Raw genomic sequence first — 9,258 nt, 5'->3', positions numbered from 1 at the left:
TGGCCAGAGGGATGGGGGGATGGACAGACGGATGGAGGTGCAGGGGATGGAGGGGATGGACGGATGGACAGGGGATGGACGGACAGCTGGGGGTGGGGATGGAGGGCGGGGATGGACAGAAGGATGGAAGCGCTGGGGATGGACGGATGGATGGGGATGGACAGATGGAAGGAGGGGATGGACAGAGGATGGAGGATGGACAGACGGATGGAGCGCAGAGGGGATGGACGGATGGATGGGGATGGATGGTCGGACGGATGGATGGGGATGGACAGATGGAAGGAGGGGGATGGACAGAGGGATGGAGGATGGACAGACAGATGGAGCGCAGGGGATGGAGGGGATGGACGGATGGACGGACGGATGGGGGTGGGGATGGACGGACGGATGGAGGGCAGGGGATGGATAGATGGATGGAGGGGGGGTGGACAGATGGACGGAGGGAAGGGGGGATGGATAGATGGATGGAGGGCAGGGGGGATGGACGGACGGATGGAGGGGGGGATGGATAGATGGACGGAGGGCAGGGGGGATGGATAGATGGACGGAGGGCAGGGGATGGACGGACGGATGGGGTGGATAGATGGACGGAGGGCAGTGGGGATGGATAGATGGATGGGGATGGACAGATGGACGGACGGATGGAGGGGGATGGACAGATGGACGGAGGGCAGGGGGGATGGACGGACGGATGGAGGAGGTGGACAGATGGACGGAGGGCAGAGGGGATGGATAGATGGATGGGGATGGACAGATGGATGGAAGCGCTGGGGATGGACGGACGGATGGAGAGGGATGGATAGATGGATGGAGGGATGGACAGATGGACGGACGGATGGAGGGGGATGGACAGATGGACGGAGGGCAGGGGGGATGGACGGACGGATGGAGGGGGGGATGGACAGATGGACGGAAGCGCTGGGGGATGGACGGACGGATGGATGGGGGGATGGATAGATGGACGGAGGGCAGGGGGGATGGACGGACGGATGGAGGGGGTGGACAGATGGACGGAGGGCAGGGGATGGGGGTGGGTGTTAGGAAGTGGGGGTCTCTGGGTTCCGTCACTGGGTTGCAGGCGGGGGGGTGGGACTCAGTGTCCCTGGGAGTTGCTGGTTTAACGAGGGGGGGGGAGAAGAGGGAAGTTGGGATCCCGGCTGAGGGCCTGGAGGATGGAGACCCCAGTCACTGGTGACCTGGTGACCCAGAGGCCCAGCTCAGGAGTCGCAGCTGGTTCTGGCCAGTGGGGGACAATGGGCTGCGGGGAGAGGGGCCCGGGGACCTGCCCCGCCGGCTCCAGCCCGAGGGGCCAGAGGACAGAGGAGGGGAGAGGGGCCCGGAGAGAAGCCAATGGACAGAGGCGGGTTGGGGCCGGGGGTAGCAGATGCCCAGCTGGGAGCAGGGGGCTCGGGGCTGGAGAGGGGGAGCAGGCAGAGCCCCCCTGGCTGCAGGGGGACTGGGAGGTGCTGGGCTGAGGGAGGCCAGGCCGGGGGGTTTCCTGTGCCGGGGTCAGACGCTGGCTAAACCTCCTGTGTGACGCTGGCGGAGAGACGAGGGGGTTCCCCCCAGGGACCCCACGGGGCCGAGAGTGGGCACAACCTGTGAGCCCGCAACAGTGGGGGATGGACAGACAGATGGAGGGGGTGGGCCCAGAAGTGGAGTGGGGTCTGGAGGGTTATAGCAGGGAGGGCTGGGTGCCCGGACTCCTGGGTTCTCTCCCAGCTCTGGGAGGGGAGCCGGGCCCGGGGGTACGCGCAGGGGGGGCTGGGAGCCAGGACTCCTGGGTTCTCTCCCGGCTCTGGGAGGAGTAGGGACTGGGGGTTAGAGCGGGGGGAGGGGGGGCTGGGTGCCCGGACTCCTGGGTTCTCTCCCAGCTCTGGGAGGGGAGTAGGGACTGGGGGTTAGAGCAGGGGGGGCTGGGAGCCAGGACTCCTGAGTTCTCTCCCAGCTCTGGGAGGGGAGTGGGGTCTAGTGGTTAGAGGAGTGGGGGCTGGGTGCCCGGACTCCTGGGTTCTCTCCCGGCTCTGGGAGGGGAGTGGGGTCTAGTGGTTAGAGGAGTGGGGGCTGGGTGCCCGGACTCCTGGGTTCTCTCCCGGCTCTGGGAGGGGAGTAGGGACTGGGGGTTAGAGCGGGGGGAGGGGGGGCTGGGTGCCCGGACTCCTGGGTTCTCTCCCCAGCTCTGGGAGGGGAGTAGGGACTGGGGGTTAGAGCAGTGGGGGGCTGGGTGCCCGGACTCCTGGGTTCTCTCCCTGGCCGGAGTTGAGGGCTGTTTCACTCCCGCCTAGTCCCGTGTCCAGGCCCGTGTCGGACTCTCTCATCTGCCGGGCACGTCTTTGATTCCGGTCACTGGGGGGCTGCGGGCTCAGCTGGCCGGGGCAGGAATGCGGCGGGAGAGGATGTGACGCTGGGGGAGCGAATTCCTGCTCTGATCTCTGGCCTGAGCGGGCGCCTGGCCTCAGCGGATTTGTCCAGCCCCAGAGCATCAGCCCCAGCTCTGGGAGTGGAGTGGGGCCTAGTGCTTAGAGCAGGAGGTCTGGGAGCCAGGATTCCTGGGTTGCCTCCCCGGTCCTGGGAGGGGAGTGGGGCCTAGTGGTTACAGATGGCCTGATGCAGGATCTCCACCCTCAACCCTGGAGCTTCGGAGATAGGCCACATTCCTCAAATAACAGCAGGGGGGGCATAACCCAGCCCCATCCCCGCCTGACCCCTCATCAACCCCTCACAGCAGGACCTGATGGGACTGTGCAAGGGAACAGAATTCCCGGCTCCTCTAGGGTGGAGCAGGGGCTAGTTATCTGGGGACCCCTCGCCCGGTGCCAACATGCGGCTGGCTCTGGGGTGGGGCAGGGGGCTGGTTATCCCAGGACCCCTCGCCCGGTGTCGACATGCGGCTGGCTCTGGGGTGGGGTAGGGGGCTGGTTATCCGGGGACCCCTCGCCCGGTGCCGACATGCGGCTGGCTCTGGGGTGGGGCAGGGGCTGGTTATCCGGGCACACCTCACCCGGTGCCGACATGCGTCTGGCTCTGGGGTGGGGTAGGGGGCTGGTTATCTCAGGACACTTCGCCCGGTGCCGACATGCGGCTGGCTCTGGGGTGGGGCAGGGGCTGGTTATCCGGGGACCCCTCGCCCGGTGCCGACATGCGGCTGGCTCTGGGGTGGGGCAGGGGCTGGTTATCCGGGGACCCCTCGCCCGGTGCCGACATGTGGCTGGCTCTGGGGTGGGGCAGGGGCTGGTTACACAGGGACTCCTGGGAGTGCAGCCCCCTGCTGCTGATCGTGCCCCTCCCCAGGCCCCCAGCTCTCTCTCCCACCAGTTCCCCCTCCCATGCTGCACCCCCACTTTCTGCTGATGGGGCCAGAGCTGGGGGGGGGAAGAAAGCAGCCCTTTATCCTGCCTGGAGGGCATGGATCCCCCAGCCTTATGTAACTGCCATGGGGCGGGGGGGGGAGCTGAGCCCTGGATGCCAGCCTCGATCTGGGGGGGTCTGGCCAAGCAGGGGACACAGAGGGGAGACTGTTCCTTGTGGGGCTCCCCCCACCTCTCCAGCAATCTGCTTTGCACCTCCCCCCAGCCCTGGGCTCCATCCCCCCCCCGGCCCCCATCGGGACCCAGGCCGGCCGTGTTTTCACAGCTGCAGACGGAACATGCCTTCGCCATCACATCAGCCCCCCACGCTCCACCCCCCTTCGGCCTCGCCCGGGCGGGGGCTGGCAGCCCCCCCAGGCAGGACCCCTTTGTCTCAGCCCAGCTCCCGGCTCCACCCCAGAGGGGCTGCGTCTCCACACCCGCACCCCAGATAACAGGCCCTGCCCCCCAGCAGCCCAGCCAGGGAGCTGATGTGTGCATGGGCCGAGAGCCCAGCCCGGCTATATATAACCCTGGGCACGGCCGCCACACAGCCCCACCCGCCAGCCGGGACACTGGCAGAGCCAGGGGCAGGACGGGCTGGTTACCAGGGACCCCTCGCCCGGCGCCGACATGCGGCTGGCTCTGGGGTGGGGCAGGACGGGCTGGTTATCCCAGGACCCCTCGCCCGGCGCCGACATGCGGCTGGCTCTGGGGTGGGGTAGGGGGCTGGTTATCCCAGGACCCCTCGCCTGGCGCTGACATGCGGCTGGCTCTGGGGTGGGGCAGGGGGCTGGTTATCCCAGGACCCCTCGCCCGGCGCCGACATGCGGCTGGCTCTGGGGTGGGGCAGGGGCTGGTTATCCCAGGACCCCTCGCCCGGTGCCGACATGCGGCTGGCTCTGGGGTGGGGCAGGGGCTGGTTATCCCAGGACCCCTCGCCCGGTGCTGACATGCGGCTGGCTCTGGGGTGGGGCAGGGGGCTGGTTATCCGGGGACCCCTCGCCCGGTGCCGACATGCAGCTGGTTCTGGGGTGGGGTAGGGGCTGGTTATCCGGGGACCCCTCGCCCGGTGCCGACATGCGGCTGGCTCTGGGGTGGGGTAGGGGGCTGGTTATCCGGGGACCCCTCGCCCGGTGCTGACATGCGGCTGGCTCTGGGGTGGGGCAGGGGCTGGTTATCCCAGGACCCCTTGCCTGTCCCTGACTGTGAGGGGACAGTGCCCAGCGCCCCCCCCCCCGTGCCCCCAGGCAGGCAGCGGTCGGGGCACCTGCCATCCGGGCTCTAACTTGCCTTGACAGGTCCAGGCAGCTAGTGCTGCGGCCACCCCCCGGGGTTCCTGGGGGCCAGGCGCAGGTGGGTGGCGCTAAAGGGGGCAGAGGGGGTGGGCGGGGCCCAGGGAGGGGGGATGTGAGAGCCTGGCCATGGGGAGAGGCGGGGGGAGACCCCCAGCAGTGGGGGTGGGAAGGGAGTGTAAGCCCCAGCTCCTCCCAACCCCTCCAGCCAATGCTTCCCAACTCCCATTACTGAGCCATGAGGAGCTGGGGGCTGGCAGGGGATGGGGGCTCATGGGGGCTGGCAGGGGTGGGCAGTGGCTTGGGGCTGGCAGGGGATGGGGGCTCAGGGGAATGGCAGGGGATGGGGGCTCTGGGGTATGGCAGGGGATGGGGTTCAGGGGCTGGCTGGGGATGGGGCTCAGGGGACCATGGCAGGGGATGGGGCTCGGGAATGGCAGGGGTGGGCAGTGGCTTGGGGGCTGGCAGGGATGGGGGCTCAGGGGAATGGCAGGGGATGGGGGCTCAGGGGCTGGCAGGGGATGGGGCTCGGGGGCATGGCAGGGGATGGGGGCTCAGGGGCTGGCAGGGGTGGGCAGTGGCTTGGGGGCTGGCAGGGGATGGGGGCTCAGGGGGCATGGCAGGGGATGGGGGCTCAGGGGCTGGCAGGGGATGGGGCTCAGGGGACCATGGCAGGGGATGGGGCTCGGGAATGGCAGGAGATGGGGGCTCAGGGGCTGGCAGGGGATGGGGCTCGGGGGCATGGCAGAGGTGGGGACTCAGGGGTGGCAGGAGTGGGGGCTCGGGGACATGGCAGGGATGGAGGGCTCGGGGGCATGGCATAGGTGGGGACTCAGGGGGTGGCAGGACTGGGGCTCGGGGCATGGCAGGGATGGAGGGCTCGGGGGCATGGCATAGGTGGGGACTCAGGGGTGGCAGGACTGGGGGCTCAGGGGGCATGGCATAGGTGGGGACTCAGGGGTGGCAAGAGTGGGGGCTCGGGGGCATGGCAGGGATGGGGGCTCGGGGGCATGGCATAGGTGGGGACTCAGGGGTGGCAGGAGTGGGGCTCGGGGGCATGGCAGGGATGGGGCTCAGGGGCATGGCAGAGGTGGGGACTCAGGGGTGGCAGGAGTGGGGGCTCGGGGGCATGGCAGGGATGGGGGCTCGGGGGCATGGCATAGGTGGGGACTCAGGGGTGGCAGGAGTGGGGCTCAGGGGCATGGCAGAGGTGGGGACTCAGGGGTGGCAGGACTGGGGGCTCAGGGACATGGCAGGGATGGGGGCTCGGGGGCATGGCAGAGGTGGGGACTCAGTGGGGTGGCAGGACTGGGGGCTCGGGGGACATGGCAGGGATGGGGGCTCGGGGGCATGGCATAGGTGGGGACTCAGGGGTGGCAGGACTGGGGGCTTGGGGGACATGGCAGGGATGGGGGCTCGGGGCATGGCAGAGGTGGGGACTCAGGGGTGGCAGGACTGGAGGGCTCGGGGACATGGCGGGGATGGGGGCTCAGGGGGCATGGCAAGGTGGGGACTCAGGGGTGGCAGGACTGGGGTGCTCGGGGCATGGCATAGGTGGGGACTCAGGGGTGGCAGGAGTGGGGGCTCGGGGACATGGCATAGGTGGGGACTCAGGGGTGGCAGGAGTGGGGGCTCGGGGGCATGGCAGAGGTGGGGACTCAGGGGTGGCAGGACTGGGGGCTCGGGGACATGGCAGGGATGGGGGCTCGGGGGCATGGCAGAGGTGGGGACTCAGTGGGGTGGCAGGACTGGGGGCTCAGGGGACATGGCAGGGATGGGGGCTCGGGGCATGGCATGGTGGGGACTCAGGGGTGGCAGGACTGGGGGCTTGGGGACATGGCAGGGATGGGGGCTCGGGGGCATGGCAGAGGTGGGGACTCAGGGGTGGCAGGACTGGAGGGCTCGGGGACATGGCGGGGATGGGGGCTCTGGGGGCATGGCAAGGTGGGGACTCAGGGGTGGCAGGACTGGGGTGCTCAGGGGGCATGGCAGAGGTGGGGACTCAGGGGTGGCAGGAGTGGGGGCTCGGGGACATGGCAGGGATGGGGACTCGGGGGCATGGCAGAGGTGGGGACTCAGGGGGGTGGCAGGACTGGGGGGTTCGGGGGGGCATGGCATAGGTGGGGGACTCAGGGGGTGGCAGGAGTGGGGGGCTCGGGGGGACATGGCAGGGATGGGGGGCTCGGGGGGGCATGGCAGAGGTGGGGACTCAGGGGTGGCAGGAGTGGGGGGCTCGGGGGGCCTGGCAGGAGCTGGATCCCGTATTTGGGGCGTCGTGGGGCTGCGTAGGGTGGGGGGCCGGGGCCCCCTCCCCCAGCCCCATAGAGCCAGGAGCCCCTCAAGGAGCAGCTAATGCCCCACTGGGCTCCCCCGGCTAATCACAGGCACTTCCTGTTGTGGGGCGGCCGGGGGGGGGGCAGCTGTTGTGCTTGGCCGGCCCCGGGGCCGCTGGAGCCGGACGCCGTTTATCTCACTCCGGCTGGCTGGGAATGGGAACCAGGCAGAGCGCGGAGCGACGCCGAGATGGGCAGCTGCTGAGCAGCGCCAGCCCCTGGCTCTGGGGTGGGGCGGGGGCTGGCTACCCGGGACCCCTCGCCCAGCGCTGAGATGCAGCCGCCTCTGGGGTGGGGCAGGGGCTGGCTACCCGGGGACCCTCGCCCGGGGCTGAGATGCAGCCGCCTCTGGGGTGGGGCAGGGGCTGGCTACCCGGGACCCCTCGCCCCGCGCTGAGATGCAGCCACCTCTGGGACGGGGCGGGGGCTGGCTACCCGGGGACCCCTCGCCCGGCACTGAGATGCAGCCGCCTCTGGGGCGGGGCAGGGGCTGGTTACCCGGGGACCCTCGCCCGGCGCTGACATGCAGCCGCCTCTGGGGCGGGGCAGGGGCTGGTTACCCGGGGACCCTCGCCAGGCACTGAAATGCAGCCGCCTCTGGGGTGGGGCAGGGGCTGGCTACCCGGGGACCCCTCGCCCGGCGCTGAAATGCAGCCGCCTCTGGGGCGGGGCAGGGGCTGGTTACCCGGGGACCCTCGCCAGGCACTGAAATGCAGCCGCCTCTGGGGCGGGGCAGGGGCTGGTTACCCGGGGACCCTCGCCCGGGGCTGAGATGCAGCCGCCTCTGGGGTGGGGCAGGGGCTGCTTACCCGGGGAACCCTCGCCCCGCGCTGAGATGCAGCCACCTCTGGGGTTGGGCAGGGGCTGGTTACCTGGGGACCCCTCGCCTGGCACTGAGATGCAGCCACCTCTGGGGTGGGGCAGGGGCTGGCTACCCGGGGACCCCTCACCCAGCGCTGAGATGCAGCCACCTCTGGGGCGGGGCAGGGGCTGGTTACCTGGGGACCCCTCGCCTGGCACTGAGATGCAGCCACCTCTGGGGCGGGGCAGGTTACCCAGGGACCCCTCACCCAGCGCTGAGATGCAGCCACCTCTGGGGTGGGGCAGGGGCTGGTTACCTGGGGACCCCTCGCCCAGCACTGAGATGCAGCCACCTCTGGGGCGGGGCAGGGGCTGGTTACCCGGGGACCCCTCGCCCCGCGCTGAGATGCAGCCACCTCTGGGGTGGGGCAGGGGCTGGTTACCCAGGGACCCCTCGCCCGGCACTGAGATGCAGCCGCCTCTGGGGTGGTGTGATGAAGTGGGACTGTTTTTAATGTTCCCTCTGGATACTGGGGGGGGCCTCAGATGTGGCTGACCCTGTCGCCTGGCAACTAATGGCCAGGCCCTTCCCCCCCCCCCCCCGCAAGGTGCCAGCTGAAGGTGCTGGAGACCAAGGGGTCAGGAGACCCCCTGGCCCGGGAAAGGGGCTGAGCAGAGGAGGGGCTGGGGGGGGGTCAGTGTGGGGCTGGCTGGGGGCGAGGAGTGAAGGGCAGACGTGGGGGTCTGGCTCACTGCCCCCCAGGATGGACCCGGCCGAGGGGTCCGGCTTGCGGTACCTACAAGCTCTGTGTTACGTCTGCCTGCGCAGGGGGGGGGCAGGACCCTGTGGCCCCCCAGGACCCCGCCGGGGGGACTCGCTGGGGGAAGCGCACGGGGGAGCCGAGTGTCGCGGAGTGTGGGGGTGTCCGGCCCTGCCCCCCCCTGCCTGGGACCCACAGCCGGCCCGGAGCACAGCAGGGTTATGGGACCCAGGAGCACCGGCTGCAGCCCAGCTCGTGGGCGGAGCCAGGGCCCCCCAATCGGGCCCTTCGGGGGGTTCAGGGGGCTCGGATCCCAGCCTAGGCTCCCCCTGAACTCCCCCCCAGCCCCAAACCGACACTGACCCCCCCCACTCGGCTCCCCCTGAACTCCCCCCCAGCCCCAAACCGACACTGACCCCACTGGCTCCCCTGAACTCCCCAGCCCCAAACCGACACTGACCCCCATTCGGCTCCCCTGAACTCCCAGCCCCAAACCGACACTGACCCCACTCGGCCCCTGAACTCCCCAGCCCCAAACCGACACTGACCCCCCCCACTCGGCCCCCCCTGAACTCCCCCCCAGCCCCAAACCGACACTGACCCCCCCACACTCGGCCCCCCCTGAACTCCCCCCCAGCCCCAAACCGACACTGACCCCACTCAGCCCCTGAACTCCCCCAGCCCCAAACCGACACTGACCCCCACTCAGCCCCTGAACTCC

This window comes from Mauremys reevesii, linkage group 22 (genome assembly GCF_016161935.1).
Source record: "Mauremys reevesii isolate NIE-2019 linkage group 22, ASM1616193v1, whole genome shotgun sequence".
Lineage (NCBI taxonomy): Eukaryota > Metazoa > Chordata > Testudines > Geoemydidae > Mauremys > Mauremys reevesii.
Note: the sequence above shows the minus strand (reverse complement) of the source record.